General features: G+C 49.2%; 1 pseudogene; it reads left to right on the plus strand.

Moving 5' to 3' along the window:
* Nucleotides 1–268: 268 nt before the first annotated feature.
* LOC139239544 (U2 spliceosomal RNA) lies at nt 269–470 on the plus strand (annotated as a pseudogene).
* Nucleotides 471–22493: the final 22023 nt, after the last annotated feature.

Below are 22493 nucleotides of genomic sequence, written 5' to 3' on the forward strand. Positions count from 1 at the left end.
TTGCTGTAAATTAGACTGCTGCGAGTCCTCACTCATTGGCTGACACGGTGCATCTCATTGCCTGACACATGCATCCTATTGTCGAATGTTGAACACTGGATAGCCAAAGAATTAACTGTCAAACTTCTTTGTATCTTGGAGCAACAGGCTTTCTTATACAAACAGGATGACTTTGAAGTGTCATGAGAGAAAGCACAGCTTGTCTTCCGATATGAAAAGTGCCTGTGCAAAGAAATGCATGACAGTAACATGACGTCTGGCATGAGTGATTAATTCTCGCGCCTTTTGGCTAAGATCATGCGTAACTGACCTGACAGGGGAGTAACCATGACCCCAAAGTGGTTCTCCCTGGATCAGGAAGGTGATTCTCCTATGCTTTTTGGAAATAGGAGGTGTGTGGGGGGCCTGACCCATCCACCTACATGGCACGAACCTGGTATTGCTTTACTTCCAGGAATGGTGCTTGGGCTCCAGGCCTTTTGGCTAAGAGCATTGGCGCAGGGTGATCCTTGATGTGTGCAAGGTGACCTCTGGCGTTTGTGATCTGACAAAGAATTGGAAAGATTGGCAACGAATAAATAAAAAAAAAAAATGAGTGATTAAAGTGTAACGTAGGGCGAGGGTAATAAACAGGTCGAGGGATCAATTAATTATAGTATGGAAAGGTAACGGTTAATAAAGCCTGTTCTTCAAAGGGTTTAAGATGTCAGTTCAGGAAGTTGGTTGTGGTGGTTGGAGGTCAATCATCACAGCTCCAGGACATCGCTGCAAGAGTTCCTCAGGGCAGGGTCCTGGACCCAACCATCTTCAGCTACTTTATCAATGACCTACCCTCCATCATAAGGTCAGAAGTGGGGATGTTCGCTGATGACTGCAACTCCTCAGAAAATGAAGCAGTCCATGCCCGCATGCAGCAAGACCTGGACGACATTCAGGCTTGGGCTGATAAGTGGCAAGCAACATTCATGCCACACAAGTGCCAGGCAATGACTATCTCCAACAAGCGAGAGTCTAACCACCTCCCCTTGATATTCAACGAATCCACCACCATCAACATCCTGGGGGTCACCATTGACCAGGCACATAAATACTGTGGCTACAAGAGCAGGTCAGAGGCTGGGTATTCTGTGGCAAGTGTCTCACCTCCTGACTCTCCAAAGCCTTTCCACCATCTCATCATCATCATCATAGGTAGTCCCTCGAAGCGAGGATGATTTGCTTCCACGCCAAAAAGAATGAGTTCACAGGTGTTTCAATGAAGGACCTAATATTCCAGGTCCTGAACTACATCTTGAAGGGTGGAAGGTGCCTGTGCGTGGATTTTTTTTAACGTGTGGTGGCCGTTGCACATCAGCCACCACACGGACTTGATCCAGCGGCAAGGATTAACCAAGATGATTGGAGACCTGCTATGCTGCATGGACCGAGTGCGTACATATATCGCATTGTGGGCTGGCCCGTGCTGCCCTTGGGCCCCTGGCCCCAAACTCACGCCTCTCCTGGACCCCGATCACATCTCTCCATAGTCTCTTACTGCTCCTGCTATATCTGCCCGCACTGCAATCACCAACCTGGACATTGATGACGTCACTTTTCGCTGCCGTCGCCCTCCTGCACCAGCTTGCGCTGCTCCCTGAAATGGCCTCCATGCTGCTCCCGGGCTGCCGCACCACCGCTCCTTTTATGGCCCCGACCTGCCGCTGGTGTTCTCATGCAGGTCGGGGCCTCCACGCTGCCATCTAAAAGGCACAAGTCAGGAGTGTAATGGAATACTCTCCACTTGCCTGGATGAGTGCAACTTCAACAACACTCAAGAAGTTCGACACCATCCAAGACAAAACAGCCCGCTTGATCGGCACACTACCCACCACCTTCAACATTCACTCATCATCATCATCATAGGCAGTCCCTCGGAATCAAGGAAGGCTTGCTTCCACTCTTAAAGATGAGTCCTTACGTGGCTGAACAGTCCAATACGAGAGCCACAGTTCCTGTCACAGGTGGGACAAATAGTTGTTGAGGGTAAAGGAGGGTGGGACAAGTTTGCCGCACGCTCCTTCCGCTGCCTGCGCTTGATTTCTGCATGCTCTCGGCGATGAGACTCGAGGTGCTCAGCGCCCTCCCGGATGCACTTTCTCCACTTAGGGCGGTCTTTGGCCAGGGATTCCCAGGTGTCGATGGGGATGTTGCACTTTATCAGGGAGGCTTTGAGGGTGTCCCTGTAACGTTTCCTCTGCCCACCTGGGGCTCGTTTACCGTGTAGGAGTTCTGAGTAGAACCCAGTGGCTGCAGTGTGTACCATCTGCAAGATGCACTGCAGCAACTCGCCAAGGCTTCTTTGACAGCACCTCCCAAATCCGCGACCTCTACCGCCTACAAGGACAAAGGCAACAGGCGCATGGGAGCACCACCACCTCCATGTTCCCCTCCAAGTTACACACCATCCTGTCTTGGAAATATATCGGCCATTGCTTCATCGTTGCTGGAATCCTGGAACTCCCTCCCTCCCTGCCAACTTCAGATAACATGCAGGTTTTTCAACTAAGATGAAGGTTGAGGGAGTACCTTCACCACAAGGACTGCAGCGGTTCAAGAAGGCGGCTCACCATCTTCTCAAGGGTGATTAGGGATGGGCAATAAATGGTGGCCTTGCCAGTGATGCCCAGATCCTGGAACAAATTTTTTTTTAAGTCTTCTTTGAGGGAACTAGCTTTGGAGTAAACAACTAAAAGTGTTTACATGAAGAGACAGTCTGCAAAGGATTTGATGGAGACAAATATGGTGTATAAAGCATCCGGTTTTCAACAGAACTTCAGCGGGCCCGAAAGATACAGAAACCGAAAGTCAGCCATTAATGAAGTCTATTTTTTATTGGTTCATGGGATGTGGGCATCGCTGGCAAGGCTAGCATTTATTGCCATTCCCTAATTGCCCTTGAGAAGGTGGCAGTGAGCCGTATCGGCACGTCCCGGAGCGCAAGTCTTCAGCACGATAGCCCGGATGCTGTCGGGGGCAGTAGTCTTTGCTGTATCCAGTGCGCTCAGCCGTTTCTTGATAATCTGGTCCACGTATTCCACCATCAAGTGTCTCGTGCTTACTCGGAACCGTGTTGTTGGGAACCAGAGGAGGAAGGAGGTGGAACGCTAACGGCTGCCACAATGCAACTCATTGGCTGACACAGCGGTGTCAATGGACACACTGCTTCTTGACTCAAGTGTTCCAGGGCTTGAATGTCGACACTCAGAGTATGAGCTCGTGGGCAGCAAAAGAATAAAAAGTACCCTGCCAACTTCAGATAACATGCAACTTAAACATGTGCCTGATTGTTTTTCAACTAAGATGAAGGTTAGCTAGATCTCACTGGAGCCATGCTGCACCCTATCAGATTATCAGTTTGGTGGTTGCGATGAGAGGAAGTTATTTTAACAAATTCGCGCTGAGTCGGAATGAAGTGGCTCCATTATCTTTCTCACAGATCTTTACAGAGAGCAAGCATGTAGAAGAGGAAGGATTTTTTCATGTATTCATCTATCATTGTAACCCATAAGCTGACCGAAGTTGTACACCTTAAGAACATTGACCATAAGGGGGTGAACTTGTGGGAGACACTCCTAACCTGGACTTTTAGGTATAAAAGGGGAAGCTCCACTCACCTTCATCACTTGAGGTCTTGGTAATAAAGGTAACTGGTCACAGAGTGACCTTCTCTCAAGAATGGGCCTCATGTGCATTTATACTGTATAGTAAGGATATATCAGATTTTAAACTGTAGCGCTGTCTATTTCTGCATTTATGTCTTTCTGAATCCGACTCTGTCAGTAATGAAGCCTGTCTCTATAGGCCCCATTTACACAGTGTCTCATTGGATGGACTGGGTCAGTCTGCCTCCAGGCCCCACATACACGATGGCGCCAGAGCTGTACAGTGTCGGCGTGGCTCAGTGGGTATCTCTAGTGCCTCTCAGTCAGAAGGTCATGCGTTCGACCCGCACTCCAGACACTTGAGCCCATAATCCAGGCCAACACTGTTAAGCCCTGACGCTAATGTACTGACTTACATGAGACACATGCTGAAGTCAAGGTCACTCAGGACCTGCACCTTTAATTCACAGCTCTCCAGTGCTGCACTTGCCTGAGACCTCCCTTTATATACCTCAGTGGGACAGGTATCGAGTGTCTCCTGCAAGTGCACCCCTGGTGGTAAGGTATGCTTATTGTTGCAGGTCATATCCAGTTACAGTCATGTGTAGCATGGTAAGATACAGTTATATACAGTAATGTGAGATACATGAAATCACCCTCCCGCAAGGTCTTATTGCCTTTATAGATTCAGTCTCTCAGGTGGTCTGCACTTTCGCGTGGAGCATCTTAGTTGTGATTCAGTTGTTTGCCTTGGTGCCTATGTTTCGTTTGGTGTGATTGCTGGTATCTCGCCTGGGCTGTCTGTTTCGTTCTGTGTGATTGCTGATATCTCGCCTGGGCTGTCTGTTGAGACTGCCCTTTCCTCAGGTTGTTCCACCTGTCTGTCCACCAGGTGTGGTGTGAGTTCCACATTGTAGTCTGCTTCTGGTTCTTCAGTGTTATCAGTGAATCTACTTTTTACATGGTCTACATGCCTCCGACAGGTTTGGCCATTGTCCATTTGTACAACCAGTAGCCTGTTTTCCTCTTTGTCTGTTACTGTCCCTGCAAGCCATTTGGGACCCCGGCCATAGTTTAGCACAAACACTTTGTCCCCTATACCATTCCACCTCCCCCTCGAATTTCGGTCATGGTACTCAGTTAGCTTTTGACGCTTAGCCTCAACAATTTCATGCATGTCTGGGAGGATTAATGAGAGCCTGGTCTTTAAGGTTCATTTCATCAATAGTTGCGCGGAGGGAACCCCAGTCAACGAATGCGGACGAGATCTGTATGCCAGCAGCAGTCGCGACAGACGACTCTGCAGCGTGGGACGTTGGATTTTTTGCATGCCTTGTTTAATGATCTGCACTGCTCGCTCTGCCTGGCCATTGGAGGCTGGCTTGAAAGGTGCCGTCTCAACGTGATTTATACCGTGGTCAACTATAAAATCGTGAAATTCTGCGCTGGTGAAGCACGGACCATTATCACTGACCAATATGTCAGGAATGCCGTGCGTTGCAAACATGGTTCTAAGGCTCTCCACAGTGGTGGAGGTGGTGCTCGAGTTTAAAATGGTGCACTCGATCCATTTTGAAAATGCATCAACGACTACGAGGAACATTTTGCCCATGAATGGGCCCGCATAGTCTACGTGCACCTGTGACCACGGTTTGGTGGGCCAGGGCCAGGGGCTCAGGGGGGCCTCCCTGGGGGCATTATTGAGTTGGGCACAAATGGTGCACCGACGGACGCAGAGCTCCAAGTCCGCATCAATGCCAGGCCACCAGACATGAGATCTCGCTATGGCCTTCATAAGGATGATCTCCGGGTGCTCGCGATGGAGCTCCCGGACAAATGCCTCCTTGCCTCGTAAGGGCATCACTACTCGGCTGCCCCACATCAGGCAGTCTGCCTGTAGTGAGAGTTCATGCATGCGCCTATGGAAGGGTTTGACCTCCTCGGGGCAGGCATCGCGAGCCTGTGCCCAGTTACCAGTTAAAATGCATCTTTTAACTAGAGATGACGTGGGGTCGCTGGTCATCCAAGCTCTGATTTGGCGAGCCTTTATGGGCGAACCTGTGAATTCAAAGGCATTGATTGCCATGACCATCTCACAGTCCTGTTTGTCGGACCCTCCTGTGGTCGCCAGGGGTAGCCTGCTAAGCGCGTCGGCACAGTTGTCTGTGCCTGGTCTGTGCCTTATCGTGTAGTCATAAGCCGCCAGCATGAGTGCCCACCGCTGAATGCGCGCCGAGGCATTGGCGTTGATTGCCCTGCACTCGGATAGTAGGGACATGAGGGGTTTGTGGTCGGTTTCTAATGCAAACTTGGCCCCGAAAAGGTATTGGTGCATCTTTTTGACACCGTACATGCACGCGAGCGCCTCCTTCTCAACCATACCGTACCCGCGCTCCGCCCGCGAAAGTGACCTGGAGGCATAAGCAACGGCTGCAATTTACCCGCATCATTGACGTGCTGTAAAACGCACCCGACCCCATACGCTGACGCATCACATGTAAGGACTAACTTTTTACCTGGGTCAAAAAAGACTAAAACACTCTTGGAACATAGAAGGTTGCGTGCCTTATTGAAGGCACGTTCTTGGGCGTCCCCCCAAAACCAATCGCATCCCTTTCTGAGTAGCACGTGGAGAGGCTCCAGCAGTGTGCTCAAGTTCTGCATAAAGTTCCCAAAGTAATTGAGTAGCCCGAGAAAGGCGCGCCGTTCCGAGACATTCTGGGGCCTGGGTGCCAGGCGAATTGCTTTGGTTTTGGATTCGGTTGGTTGGATTCCATCAGCGGCAATCCTTCTGCCCAAAAATTCAACCTCAGGCGCGAGAAACAGACACTTGGATTTCTTAACTCTTAGGCCTACCCGATCCAATCGACTTAGTACTTTTTCAAGATTGCGGAGATGAGAGTCGGTGTCCCTGCCCGTGATGAGTATGTCATCTTGAAACACAACTGTCCCCGGGATGGACTTGAGCAGACTCTCCATGTTGCGCTGGAATATAGCAGCTGCCAACCTGATGCCGAATGGGCATCGATTGTACACAAAAAGGCCTCGATGTGTGTTGATGGTGGTGAGTAGCTTAGACTCTTCAGTCAGTTCTTGGGTCATATATGCAGATGTGAGGTCAAGTTTCGAGAAAAGTTTTCTTCCAGCCAACGTGGCAAATAGGTCCTCCGCTCTGGGCAGCGGGTATTGGTCCTGTAGGGAGACTCTGTTTATGGTAGACTTGTTCGTACGGATCCATCAGGCTTCATGACGGGGACGATGGGGCTTGCCCAGTCGCTGAATTCCACGGGAGAAATTATGCCTTCCCGCAGAAGCCGGTCCAGTTCGTTTTCAATCTTTTCTCTCATCACATAAGGCACAATTCTAGCCTTGTGATGGACTGGTCTGGCATTCTGTGTGATGTAGATTCTAACTTTAGCCCCTTTGAAGGTGCCCACACCTGGCTGAAAGAGATGTTCAAAACGGCTTAGAACTGTTGAGCAGGAGGTCCGTTCCTCTGACGACATGGCGTGAACATCATCCCATTTCCAATTAAGTTCTGCCAGCTAGCGTCTCCCCAACAGGACTGGGAGATACCCGGGGACAATCCACAGGGAAAGTCGGTTCACCATCCCTTTGTGTGTGACCGAGAGCATGGTGCTGCCAAGGACTGGGACGATTTCTTTAGTATAGGTCCTTAGTTTGGTGTCGATCTTTGTGAGTTTTGGTCTGTTGCTTTTGTGCGGCCACAGCTGTTCAAATTGTTGAATGCTCATGAGGGATTGACTGGCCCCCGTGTCCAGTTCCATGTTGACGGGTATCCCATTGAATAGAACCCTCATCATAATTGGAAGCGTCTTGGTGTAAGAACAGTGGACATTGATCGTGTTGACCCGCTGTACCTTGGCGTCCCGTGCACTGTTCCAACTGTCTTCTGGTCCACTTTCCGACACTTCCGATTCGCATACCAGCCGAGCTGCTGTTTTTCTGCACAGGTGAGCCTGATGCCCTGTATAGTTGCAGTTTCTGCAAATGGCATGCTGAAATCGACACACCCTGGTTGAGTGCCTTCCCCCACATCTCCAACACAGACCATTTCCATTGTTTCCGAAGGATGAGCTGTGTCTGGCTGATCTCCCTTGAGCTTCTCTCAATCTGATATTGATTGCTCGCATTGTGGATTGATGAGGTGTGATCGGCCGTTCATGTGGCCCTTGATTTTGATGGCTTTTGGCGCCACTGTCTGCTGTTGAAGGTCTGCTTTCCTGCCTCTGTCTGTGTGTGGGGGTAGTGGTTTGTTTCACAATGTGAACTCCTTGTTCTGATGTTTCGTTAGTTGTCGTACCCGAAGTATAGATCAGCCTTGTTTCTTCTTCGCCTGCCAAGAATGTCTGTGTGACCAGTGCTGCTGCCTCTAGAGTCAAGTTCTTAGTCTCTATACGCTTTCGGAATATGCCTGCATGGCCTATTCCTTCAATAAAAAAGTCTCTCAGTACTTCTCTCCTTAGTTCATCGGAGAACTCACATGAACTAACCAGCCTCCGAAGTTCCGCCACGAAGTCGGGTATGCTTTGGCCCACACAGCGTCTGTAGTTGTAGAACCTGTGTCTGGCCATGTGTAGGCTGCTCTCTGGCTTCAGGTAGTCTCTCACAGTGTGCTCAACTCCTCAAACGTCTGGCTTGCTGGTTTCTCGGGTGCCAGCAGGTCTTTCATTAAAGCGTATGTTTTTGAGCCACAGCTGGTTAAGCGATTGGCTCTTCTCTTGTCTGCCTTATCGTCACCCAGCCAGTCTTTGGTTACAAAGCTTTTCTGGAGCCTTTCTATAAAGTCCTCCCAATTGTCTCCAGCATTGTATTTCTCATCTGAGCTGTTGGTAGCCATTCTGTGGATTCTGTGATCCCGTAACTCGTCGCCACTGTTAAGTCCTGACTCTAATGTACTGACTTACACGAGACACATGCTGAAGTCAAGGTCACTCAGGACAGGCACCTTTAATTCCAGCTCTCCAGTGCTGCATTTGCCTGAGACCTCCCTTTATATACCTCAGTGGGACAGGTATCGAGTGTCTCCTGCAAGTGCACCCCTGGTGTTAAGGTATGCTTATTGTTACAGGTCATATCCAGTTACAGTCATGTGTAGCATGGTAAGATACAGTTATATACAGTAATGTGAGATACATGACAAACACTCCCCATGCAGTACTGAGGGAGCGCCGCACTGTTGGAGGGGCAGTACTGAGTAAGTACTGCACTGTTGGAGGGGCAGTACTGAGTGAGTGCTGCACTGTCAGAGGGGCAGTACTGAGGGAGTGCCGCGCTGTCGGAGCGGCAGTACTGAGTGAGTGCTGCCCTGTTGGAGGGGCAGTACTGAGGGAGTGCAGCACTGTCAGAGGTGCAGTACTGAGTGAGTGCTGCACTGTCGGAGGAGCAATACTGAGAGTGCTGTACTGTTGGAGGGGCAGTACTGAGTGAGTGCTGCACTGTCGGAGGGGCAGTACTGAGGGAGTGCAGCACTGACGGAGGTGTCGTCTTTTGGATGTCCCGTCTGCCATCTCAGGTGGACGTTAAATATCACACGGCCACTATTGGAAGAAGAGCAGGGGAGTTCTCCCATGCCCCTCATTGGATAGCCAGTACAGGCCCTTGGGAGAAGAACAGGGGAGTTCTCCTTGGTGTCCTGGGGCCAATATATATCCCTCAGTCAACATAACAAAAAAAACCCAGATTATCTGGTCATTATAACGATGCTGTTTGTGGGAGCTTGCTGTGTGCAAATGGGCAGTCGCGTTTCCTACATTACAACAGTAACTGCACTTCAAATATTTGTAATTCTCTACCCCAGAGGGCTGTCGTTGAGTATATTCAAACAGAGCTCGATAGATTTTGGAGCTGGAAATTCGGTTGTGTCGTGCCTCTGTTCATGCCCCAGAGGGGCAGTAATGCAAGTCGAATTACTTACCGCCTGGAGTCGCAGCTTGCAGTGCCCCGCGGGGAAATTTGTGTTTTGCAGCGCGGCAAATGTTACCGCCTCGGTCAGTAATTTCATTCAAATCATAATGTCAGTCGTCGTACAATATCCCGCTAAAGGCCCGCTCGCAAAATTAGGTGCATCCGCCTCATTTAGCGCCCACACCTAACCATGCCAGAGAAACCAGTGGTTCCACAGTCCATTGGCGTAATCTGCAGCCTATTTAAATGGAGGGTGGGGAATTATAAATCGGAGGACACATTTCCACACAGTACACTGCATGAACCTCTGAGGTTAAATCTGAACAATGATCTGAACAATTACAGGGTCCTTCCAGCTTGAGTGAAATAATTTAATGGGTGCATTACTAGTTCGCCAGCTCGCCTACTCCATGCTCTGGTTAGGCTGCATGAAGATACAAGGGCTGTTGGCCATGCAGGGCCATGAATGAGGAGAGGCCGCAGGACAGGAGGCCTTACCCCTCCCACAGGTTTGCAGGCAGCAACGCTCATACCTCCAGCTCTCTGAGGAGCAATATGTGCGAAGGATGCGCTTCCGAGAGGATGTGCTGATAGAAATTTGCCATCTCCCACAGGCAGACCTGCAGCCTCACATCGGGAGGAGGAGAACGAGGAGACTGGTGAGGCCAAGAATAGCTGGCATACCAGGAGGAACAGCATCCACGGTAGAGGCCACGTGACAATGCTGCCGGACCTGGAGCCACACATCAGTGGCTCAGAATGCATTGAGTCTCTTGAATGGAGCAAGCTCAGGGATGCAGCTAATACTGACCGAGCAATGTGCCACCATAATGGTTAAAGTCCACAATCAGACACAAGACGCCAATGTAAAACGGTCAGAGTAAAATTTTATTGACGACACTATTGTGTTCCTAATACAGATGAGACTGCACACAGGGAGGTTAAAGTAATAGTGACCTCAGTCTTTAATACGACACTCCAGAGTGAGGAACATGCCTTAGGGGCCGGCTTATATACAGTGCTCCCAAGGGATGCTGGGATCCCTTGGGACGTCAGGGGAAGAGCTCCCTGGTGGCGGAACATGGGAGTGCATGCTTTACAGATACACAACATCACTCCCCCCGCCAATGTCAAAGTAAAAACTATTTACAAGGTGAGACGATCAGGAGCCTTTCTTTCCCTGGTGGACCGCCTCGGTACAAATGTCTGTTCTGGTGTGTTGGCTGTGCCCTCGCTGGGCTGGCGTGTTGTTGGCCCTGCAGGGCTGCTGGGTGAGCCTGGCTTTGCTGGGCTGTTGGGCATGATGGGTTCGATTTCCTGGTCTGGCGTGGTGTCGTTGATCCTTTGGGTGTGTGTTGTGGGCTCGAAAAAGGTGGTGGCTGCTGTGGGTTGTTCAGGGCAGTCTGTGACGCACAGCCTCGTTTGGTCCAGGTGCTTTCTGCAAATTGTTCATTGTCGAGTTTGACTACAAACATCCTATTCCCTTCTTTAGCTATCACCGTGCCCGCGATCCACTTGGGACCATGTCCATAGTTTAGCACATACACAGGGTCATTCAGATCAATTTCCCGTGACACAGTGGCGCGACCATCGTTTACATTTTGTTGCTGCCGCCTGCTCTCTACCTGATCATGCAGGTTGGGGTGAACCAGTGAGAGTCTGGTTTTAAGTGTCCTTTTCATGAGTAGCTCAGCCGGGGGCACCCCTGTGAGCGAGTGGGGTCTCGTGCGGTAGCTGAGCAGTACTCGGGGCAGGCGGGTTTGGAGTGAGCCTTCTGTGACTTGTTTAAGGCTCTGTTTGATGGTTTGTACTGCCCGCTCTGCCTGCCCATTGGAGGCTGGTTTAAACGGGGCCGAGGTGACATGTTTGATCCCATTGCAGGTCATGAATTCTTTAAATTCAGCAATGGTGAAACATGGCCCGTTGTCACTGACCAGTATGTCAGGCAGGCCATGGGTAGCAATCATGGCCCTCAGGCTTTCAATGGTGGCGGTGGTGGTGCTTCCCGACATTATTTCACATTCAATCCATTTTGAAAAAGCATCCACCACCACCAGGAACATTTTACCCAGAAACGGGCCCGCATAGTCGACATAGATCCTGGACCATGGTCTGGAGGGCCAGGACCACAAACTTAGTGGTGCCTCTCTGGGCGCGTTGCTCAACTGAACACACACGCTGCATTGCCGTACACAGGACTCGAAGTCAGAGTCGATACCGAGTCACCACAGGTGGGATCTGGCTATCGCTTTCATCATTACTATACCCGGGTGTATGCTGTGGAGATCCGAGATGAACGTCTCACTGCTCATTTTTGGTAGCACTACGCGGTTACCCCACAACAGGCAGTCTGCCTGAATGGACAGCTCGTCCTTTCGCCACTGGAACGGCTTGATTAGCTCTTGCATTTCAACGGGGATGCTGGCCCAGCTCCCATGCAGTACAGAGTTTTTTACTAGGGACAGCAGAGGATCTTGGCTGGTCGAAGTCCGTGACAGGTAATTTATCATTTTCAAATGCTTCCATGACCATCAACAAGTCTGCGGGCTGTGCCAACATCAACAAGTTTGCAGGCTGCGCCATTTCCACCCCCGTGGTGGGCAATGGTAGCCGACTGAGAGCATCCACACAGTTCTCGGTGCCTGGCCTGTGGCGGATGGTATAGTTATACGCTGATAGTGCGAGTGCCCAACTTTGTATGCGGGCTGAGGCATCAGTATTTATCCCTTTGTTTTCAGCGAACAGGGATATGAGGGGCTTATGATCGGTTTCCAGCTGAAATTTGAGGCCAAACAGTTACTGATGAATTTTCTTTACCCCGAACACACACGCTAATGCTTCTTTCTCAATCATGCTGTAGGCCCTCTCAGCCTTAGACCAGCTCCTGGAAGCATAGGCGATAGGTTGCAACTGCCCCGCAACGTCCGTATGACGACACATCACATGCTAACACAAGTCTTTTACACGGGTTATACAATACAAGCAGCTTGTTGGAGCATAAAATATTTCAGGCTTTCTCAAAAGCAATTACTTGTCTTTTTTTCCCCATACCCAGTTCTCACCTTTATGCAATAACACATGTAGGAGCTCTAAGAGGGTGCTTAATCCCGGTAGGAAGTTACCAAAACAGTTGAGGAGTTCCAGGAACGACCATAGCTCCATGACGTTCTGTTGTCTGGGCGTGTTCCTGATAGCCTCTGTGGACCGAATGCCGTCCGTCACGATCTTTCTCCCCAAAAACTCCACTTCTGTTGCCATGAAGACGCATTTCGACCACTTCAGCCGCAGCCCTACGCGATCCAATCGCTGGAGGACCTCCTCCAGGTTTTGTAGGTGCTCAATTGTGTCCCGACCCGTGACCAATATGTCGTCCTGAAAAACCACCATGTGTGGTACCGACTTGAGTAGGCGCTCCATGTTTCTCTGGAAGATCGCTGCAGCTGACTGAATTCCAAACGGGCATCAGTTGTAGATGAACAATCCCTTGTGCGTGTTGATGCAGGTGAGGCCCTTCGAAGACTCCTCCAGCTCCTACGTCACGTCGAGCTTGGTGAACGTCTTGCCTCCTGCCAGCGTCGCAAATAGGTCGTCTGCCTTAGGTAGAGGGTATTGGTACTGTAGTGAGAAACAATTAATAGTTACTTTATAATCGCCGCAAATCCTGACCGTGCCATCACTTTTGAGTACTGGAACAATCGGGCTGGCCCACTCGCTGAATTCCACTGGGGAGGTGATGCCCTCGCATTGCAGCCTGTCCAGCTCGATTTCCACTCTCTCCCTCATCATGTGAGGTACCACTTGCGCTTTGTGGTGAATGGGTCGTGCCTCTGGGACCAAGTGGATCCGCACCTTCATCCTGGAAAAGTTTCCAATGCCTGGCTCAAAAAGGGAAAGAAATTTGTTAAGAACTGGGTACATGAGGCCTCATCGACATGTGATAGCACTCAGATGTCATCCCAGTTCAAGTGGATTTTGGTCAGCCAGCTCCTTCCAAGCAGTGTGGGGCCATCGCCCGGGACAATCCAGAGTGGCAGTTCGTGCACCGTGCCCTCGTAAGTGACCTTGACCATGGTGCTGCCCAGGACAGTGATAAGCTCTTTGGTGTACGTTCTCAGTTTTGTGTGAATGGGGCTCAGGGCTGGTCTGAATGCCTTGTTGCACGACAGTGTCTCAAACATCTTTTTACTCATGATGGATTGGCTAGCGCCGGTGTCCAGTTCCATGGCTACGGGTAAGCCATTCAATTTTACGTTTAGCATTATAGGTGGACATTTCATCGAAAATGTGTGCACCCTGTGTACTTCAGCATCTGCCTCCTTTCTCTGAGGCTCGAAGTTGCTTTCATCTACCATGGACCGATCTTCCTCTGCCACGTGGTGGTTAGCAGGTTTTGCAGAGTTACCCCATTGTTCCACAGCTCTTGCAAACATACCCTTTGAAGCGGCATGAATAGGCTGAATGGAAGCCTCCACAACGCCAACAAGGTGTGAATTGCCTTGCATTCATCCTTTGTTGCGGACTCTGAGTCATCTGGGTCACCTGAGGCCTGCTGGCAGTTGCAGACTCGTGGTTTCTGCCCTGTACATTTCTGCTCGCAAACACAGTTCCAATTAATTTATGAACATTGCTCGCACTTGTGTGCTGAGAGATTTGTTTGGTGTTATCACTGGTGGACATAAACGCCTGTGCTATTGCAATGGCCTTACTGAGGGTCAGTGTCTCTACAGTAAAAAGTTTTCATAGGATGGTCTCATGGCCAATGCCAAGGACAAAAAAGTCTGAGCATTTGCTCCAGGTAGCCATCAAACTCACATTGTCCTGCAAGTCGCCTTCGCTCGGCGACATAGATCGCCACTTCCTGACCTTCAGATCGCTGGCACGTGTAGAACCGATACCTCGCCATCAGCACGCTCTCCCTCGGGTTAAGATGCTCCCGAACCAGTGTACACAGCTCCTCATACGACTTATCTGTGGGTTTCACCGGAGCTAGAAGGTTCTTCATGAGGCTGTAGGTCGGTGCCCCGCAGACCGCGAGGAGGATCGCTCTCCTTTTTGCAGCGCTTCTTTCTCCGTCCAGCTCGTTGGCTACAAAGTACTGGTCTAGCCGTTCGACATAGGCCTCCCAGTCTTCACACTCCGAGAACTTTTCCAGGATGCCCACAGTTTGCTGCATCTTTATGTTGGATTCGTATACTCGTCGCCAGTTATTGTATTCCTAACACAGATGAGACTGCACACAGGGAGGTTAAAGTAACAGTGACCTCAGTCTTTAATAAGACACTCCAGAGTGAGGAACAGGCCTTAGGGGCCGGCTTATATACAGTGCTCGCAAGGGATGCTGGGATCCCTTGGGACTTCAGGGGATGAGCTCCCTGGTGGCGGAACATGGGAGTGCATGCTTTACAGATACACAACAGATACCACAGCCAAACCCCTCCCCAACAAGTAACAAAACAAAACACAACGACCCGTTGAAAGAGCACCAAACACAATAAAGTTAAACAATGTTTGGACAAAGGGCCCTTCCATTAGTCATCCCACAGCAGCATCCATGTGGCATATTAAGCACACATACAACAATAGGTTATGTAAAACAATGCAACGACATACTTAGAGACATTATTTACACGATGAGGACGCCTGTCCTCACTCGGACTTCCGGTCACATTTGCAAACCCTTACCTATACCTCCCTCCCAAGCCTACTGCTCCTCCTCAACATGGCCTCAGTGCCGACAGCAAGGCTGCTTGAGGGTGCTATGTGTGTGGGGCAGACAGGCCAGATGGCCTAGCAGGACGGCCTAGACCAGCTCTGGGCCTGCGGACTCCACAGCCACAGCATCGGCGGCAGCAGTATGTAATGGCTCAGCTGTAGACCGCAGCAGGTGCAAAGTCGGAGTGGCAGTGGTGGGAGCTGGAATGTTGTCTTCTTGAGGAAGGACAGCACCTTCCATTTCCAGAGTCCCACTACCACTCACACGGGGCAGACCCTCAACATCCTGAGCACGATGTGTGAGCACAACTTGCCGACCTGCTTCGGCACCGTCACTTCCCCGTCGGGCTGTGGGCAACACAGAGAGGAGCCAGCAGTCAGTGATTGACCGAATAGGACTTTCAATCATGAGCATTGAGATCGAAGTACTGAGAGGACTTGACTTCTTGAAAATCATTGACGAGTTTAGCCAACAAAAATCTCGGAAAAGACCAATATAATGTTATACTTGTAGTTTCCTCTGTGGAAAAAATGGAAAGCAAATAACAAATGATGGTCTTCCAAAAAAATTGCGCCGTCTTGTTCTAAATTGTGGTCATTGTCGATTTAGTTTCAAAATGTAAGGATTTTAAAAAATTAAAGCGTTGTTTACTGTTTATATAGGGTTTCATCAAGGCATTGATAGAGTCGGTTGAAAGGAACTAGCATGTGCTGCAGCATCCCAGAGGAAGGAGGCTCGGGCCATGAGTTTATCAAAGCCTTTGGAGGGAGGAACAGATTAAGGGTGCCTCGGGCGGTACTCAGGCCATGGGCCCCCTACTCTCATTCACATCCTGCAGTAAATGACATTAGTGAGCTAAGTCACAGGGCACTGTACTGTAGTTTCCTCGATGTAGTTTCATCGAGGAAACTACAAGTACAACATTATATTGGCCTTTTCCGAGATTTTTGTCGGCTAAACTCGTCAATGATTTTCAAGAAGCCAAGTCCTCTCAGTACTTCGATCTCAATACTCATGATTGACTGAATAGGACTTTCAATCACTGACTGCTGCCATCCTCACTGTGTTGTCCACAGTTTGGAAATATTAAATCAGTGTCATAGTATCAATGAGAACATAACCTGAGATGCAGACCTGACCTGACCTTGACTTGATGCATACTCAGTATAAGTATAGTGCCCTGTGACTTAGCTCACTAATGTCATTTACTGCAGGATGTGAATGGGAGTAGGGGGCCCATGGCCTGGGTACTACCCGAGGCACCCTTAATCTGTTCCTCCCTCCAAAGGCTTTGATAAACTCATGGCATGAGCCTCCTTCCTCCGGGAAGCTGCAGCACATGCCAGTTCCTTTCAACCGCCTCTACCAATGCCTCAGCAGCCGTAGCTGAGAAGCGGCATGCACGCTGGCGACCTTGCAGCTCCTCCATTCTCCCGCTCTGCTCAAAGTGCACAGTTGGGACGACACAGGCGCGTACTTATAGCGCCGCGCCTTTAAGATTCGGCTGGGCCCGTGATATTTCAGGGGCCTCGGAGCATGCGCATTTCACTTTGCACTTCACTGCTGCGGTTTCCGGTTGCAGCGCCAGAGCACAGGTGATCTAGCGCCCCTTTCGCTCTTGATGCGTTTCAAACAAATTTCTTGATCAGAGGTGCAAACGTTTAGAGGGCGCTATACTTACCGCCCCGCCAGGAATAACGACGCAAAATGAACAATGGGGGAATTGAGGGATGGGGAAATATTGTGGGAAGGTGGAGTTGAGGTCGAAGATGATCTTATTGAATGGGGCAGCAGGCTCGAGGGGCCGAATGGCCTACTCCTGCTCCTAATTCATGTCATTATAATGACTCCCACATGGTGAGGCAAGAGAAAATGTCAAAGGTTTATTTTTCATAGAAACATAGAAACATACAAAATAGGTGCAGGAGTAGGCCATTCAGCCCTTCGAGCCTGCACCACCATTCAATAAGATCACGGCTGATCATTCCCTCAGTACCCCTTTCCTGCTTTCTCTCTATACCACTTGATTCCTTTAGCCAGAAGGGCCACATCTAACTCCCTCATGAATATATCCAATGAACTGGCATCAACAACTCTCTGTGGGAGGGAATTCCACAGGTTAACAACTCTCTGAGTGAAGAAGTTTCTCCTCATCTCAGTCCGAAATGGCCTATCCCTTATCCTAAGACTGTGTCCCCTGGTTCTGGACTTCCCCATCATTGGGAACATTCTTCCCGCATCTAACCTGTCCAGTCCCGTCAGAATCTTGTAAGTTTCTATAAGATCCCCTCTCATCCTTCTAAACTCCTGTGTATAAAGGCCCAGTTGAACCAGTCTCTTCTCATATGTCAGTCCGCCATCCCGGGAATCAGTCTGGTGAACCTTTGCTGCACTCCCTCAATAGCAAGAACATCCTTCCTCAGATTAGGAGACCAAAACTTAACACAATATTCCAGGTGAGGCCTCACTAAGGCCCTGTACAACTGCAGTAAGACCTCCCTGCTCCTATACTTAAATCCCCTAGCTATTAAGGCCAACATACCATTTTCCTTCTTCACCGCCTACTGAACCTGCATGCCAACTTTCAATCACTGATGAACCATGACACCCAGGTCTCGCTGCACCTCCCCTTTTCCTAATTTGCCGCCATTCAGATAATATTCTGCCTTCGTGTTTTTGCCCCCAAAGTAGATAACCTCACATTTATCCACATTATACTGCATCTGCCATGCCTATGCCCACTCACCTAACCTGCCCAAGTCACCCTGCAGCCTTTTAGCATCTTCCTCACAGCTCACACCACCACCCAGCTTAGTGTCATCTGCAAACTTGGAGGTATTACACTCAATTTCTTCATCTAAATCATTATTGCATATTGTAAAGAGCTGGGGTCCCAACACAGAGCCCTGCAGCACCCCACTAGTCACTGCCTACCATTCTGAAAAAGACCCGTTTATCCCGACTCTCTGCTTCCTGTCTGCCAACCAGTTCTCTATCCACGTCAGTACATTACCCCCAATACTATGTGCTTTGATTTTGCACACCAATCTCTTGTGTGGGACCTTGTCAAAAGCCTTTTGAAAGTCTAAATACACCACATCCACTGGTTCTCCCTTGTCCACTCTACCAGTTACATCCTCAAAAAATTCCAGAAGATTTGTCAAGCATGATTTCCACTTCATAAATCCATGCTGTCTTGGACCGATCCTGTCACTGCTTTCCAATTGCGCTGCTATTTCATCTTTAATAATTGATTCCAACATTTTCCCCACTACTGATGTCAGGCTAACCAGTCTATAATTACCCGTTTTCTCTCTCCCTCCTTTTTTAAACAGTGGCGTTACATTAGTTACCCTCCAGTCCATAGGAACTGATCCAGAGTCGATAGATTGTTGGAAAATGATCACCAATGCATCCACTATTTCTATGGCCACTTCCTTAAGTACTCTGGGATGCAGACTATCAGGCCCCGGGGATTTATCGGGCTTCAATGCCTGAATACAATTATCCGCTTTCTCAGGATATCCTTCAGTTCCTCCTTCTCACTAGACCCTCGGTCTCCTAGTATGTCCGGGAGGTTATTTGTGTCTTCCTTCGTGAAAACAGAACCAAAGTATTTATTTAATTGCTCCGCCATTTCTTTGTTCCCCATTATAAATTCACCTGAATCTGACTGCAAGGGACCTATGTTTGTTTTCACTAATCTTTTTCTCTTCACATATCTATAGAGGCTTTTGCAGTCAGTTTTTATGTTCCCAGAAAGCTTTCTCTCATACTCTATTTCCCCCTCTTAATTAAACCCTTTGTCCTCCTCTGCTGCATTATAAAATTCTCCCAGTCCTCAGGTTTGCTGCTTTTTCTGGCCAATTTATATGCCTCTTCCTTGGATTTAACACTATCCTTAATTTCCCTTGTTAGCCACGGTTGAGCCACCTTCCCCGTTTTATTTTTACTCCAGTCAGGGATGTGCAATTGTTGAAGTTCATCCATGTGATCTTTAAATGTTTGCCATTGCCTATCCACCGTCAACCCTTTAAGTGTCATTCGCCAGTCTATTCTAGTCAATTCACATCTCATACCATCGAAGTTACCTTTCTTTAAGTTCAGGACCCTAGTCTGTAAATTAACTGTGTCACTCTCCATCTTAATAAAGAATTCTACCATATTATGGTCACTCTTCCCCAAGGGGCCTCGCACAACAAGATTGCTAATTAGTCCTTTCTCATTACACATCACCCAGTCTAGAATGGCCAGCCCTCTAGTTGGTTCCTCGACATATTGGTCTGGAAAACCATCCCTAATACACTCCAGGAAACCTCCTCCACCGCATTGCTACCAGTTTGGTTAGCCCAGTCAATATGATAACTGCTGTACCTTTATTGCATGCATCCCTAATTTCTTGTTTGATGCTGTCCCCATCCTTATTACTACTGTTTGGTGGTCTGTACAAAACTCCCACTAGCGTTTTCTGCCCTTTGGTATTCCGTAACTCCACCCATACAGATTCCACATCATCCAAGCTAATGTCCTTCCTTACTATTGCATTAATTTCCTCTTTAACCAGCAATGCCACCCCACTATTTTTCCTTTCTGTCTATCCTTCCTAAATGTTGAATACCCCTGGATGTTGAGTTCCCAGCCTTGGTCACCCTGAAGCCATGTCTCCGTGATGCCAATTACATTATATCCGTTAACTGCTATTTGCGCAGTTAATTCGTCCACCTTATTCCGCATACTCCTCGCATTGAGGCACACAGCCTTCAGGTTTGTCTTTTTAACACTCTTTGCCCCTTTAAGATTTTGCTGTAATGTGGCCCTTTTTACTTTTTGCCTTGGGTTTCTCTGCCCTCCACTTTTACTTTTATTCTTTCTATCTTTTGCTTCTGCCCCCATTCTACTTCCTTCTGTCTCCCTGCATAGGTTCCCATCCCCCTGCCATATAAATTTAACCCCTCCCCAACAGCACTAGCAAACATTCCCCCTAGGATATTGGTTCCAGTCCTGTCCAGGTGCAGACCGTCCGGTTTGTACTGGTCCCACCTCCCCCAGAACTGGTTCTAATGTCCCAGGAATTTGAATTCCTCCCTTCTGCACCACTCCTCAAGCCACATATTCATCTGAGCTAGCCTGCGATTCCTACTCTGACTAGCATGTAGCACTGGGGTTACTACTTTTGAGGTCCTACATTTTAAGCATTGGAGTATTAATGAATTGGAAATGTGGAACCTTGCCTCCGATTCTGGGATGTCAATGCAAAAGGAGGGGTAGTCAGGAAGCGGTCATGCCAGGATGGGTGGAAGGACATGTCACTGGTAGAGATGTACTGACTTGGTTGGAACAAGTAGGAGTTGCCCCAAAGAGGTGGACTGCAGAGGACAGGCAAAGGGCAAGAGGATGTGGTTGTTGTGTTGCACTCTGTGGGGAAATTAATAAGGTGAAGAAAACACAACATGCCATCACCTGAGTGAGAAAGGATCCATTGTTTCCATGATTTGGTTGGTATCTCTCTCTCGCCTCTGAGACAGAAGGTTGTGGGTTCAAGACCCACTCCAGAGACTTGAGCACAAAATCCATGCCAACATTCCCGATGCAATACTGAGGGAGCACCACACTGTCATAAGGGCAGTACTGAGGGAGCGCCGCAATGTTGGAGAGGCAGTACTGAGGGAGCGCCGCACTGTCAGTGGTGAAGCACTGAGGGAGCACCACACTGTCGGAGGGGCAGCACTGAGGGAGCGCCGCACTGTCGGAGGGGTAGCACTGAGGGAGCGCAGCACTGTCAGATGGGCAGTATGGAGGGAGCGCTGCACTGTCGGAGGCACAGTACTGAGGGACGCTGTACTGTCAGAGGTGCCAGATTTTGGATGAGACGTTAAACCGAGGCCCAACGATGAATATCTTGCCCAAACTACCTTATGGTACCTCGGTCGCCAAGGGGCAACATGTAGATAAGAAATAGGTGGGGGCTAAGGATAGATCCTTGGGGGACACCAGAGATAACGATATGGGGGCAGGAAGAGAAGCCGTTACAAGTGATTCTTTGGCTAGGATTGGAAAGATGAGAATGGAACAAGACGAGTGCAATCCCACCCAGCTGGATGACAGTAACGAGGCGTTGGAGAAAGTTAGAGTGGTCAACCGTGTCAAAGGCTGCAGACAAGTCAAGAAGGATGAGGAGGAATAGTTTGCCTTTGTCACAGTCACAAAGGATGCCATTTGTGAATTTGACGAGAGCCGTTTCGGTACTGTGGCAGGCACGGAAACTGGATTGGAGCGATTTAAACATGGAATTGCGGAAAAGATGGGCACTGATTTGGGAGGCGATAACACATTCAAGGACTGGAGAGGAAAGGGAGGTTGGAGAGGGGGCGGTAGTTTGCAAGGGCGGAGGGGTCGAGTGTTGTTTTTCTGAGGAGACCGGTGATGACAGCTGATTAGAGGGGGGGTGGGGGGACAGTACCTGAAGAGAGAGAACTGTTAACAGTGTCAGCTAACATGGGAGCCAGAAAAAAAAGTTGGGTGGTCAGCAGTTTGGTGGGAATAGGGCCAAAGCAGCAGGAAGTTCGTCTCATGGACAGGGTGAGCTCGGAAAGGCTGTGATGGGAAATCAGAGAGAAACTGAAGAAGGAGATGAGGGCTAGGGAAGGGGCTACCTTAGAGTAAGTTTGGTCTGGTTAGCTTTTGGTCGGAAGGGAAGAGGCGGCCGAACGGATAATCACAGTCTTAGAGACAAAAGAAGTCCGTCAGCTCCTAACATTTATTGTCGGAGGTGAGGGTTGAGACTGGGGAGAGGGGTTTAAAAAGACGGTTAGCAGTGGAAAATAGAAGCTGGGGTTTATCTTTACATTCTAGAATGATTCTGGAATAGTGAGCGATTTTGGCAGATGAGAGCAGGACCCGATAGTGATTTATGTGGTCCAGCCAGATCTGGCGGTGAATGGCTAAAGCAGTTGTCCGCCAACGGGGAACAATGAAATGGCAGACCAATTGAACAAGTACTTTGGTTCGATATTCACAAAGGAGGACACAAACAACCTTCAAGATATAAAAGGAGTCAGAGGGTCTAATAAGAAGGAGGAACTTATTAGTCGGGAAATTGTGTTGGGGAAATTGATGGGATTGAAGGCCGATAAATCCCCAGGGCCTGATGGTCTGCATCCCAGAGTACTTTAGGAGGTGGCCTTGGAAATAGCGGATGCATTGACAGTCAT

This window comes from Pristiophorus japonicus, chromosome 27 (assembly GCF_044704955.1).
Source record: "Pristiophorus japonicus isolate sPriJap1 chromosome 27, sPriJap1.hap1, whole genome shotgun sequence".
Taxonomy (NCBI): Eukaryota; Metazoa; Chordata; class Chondrichthyes; family Pristiophoridae; genus Pristiophorus; species Pristiophorus japonicus.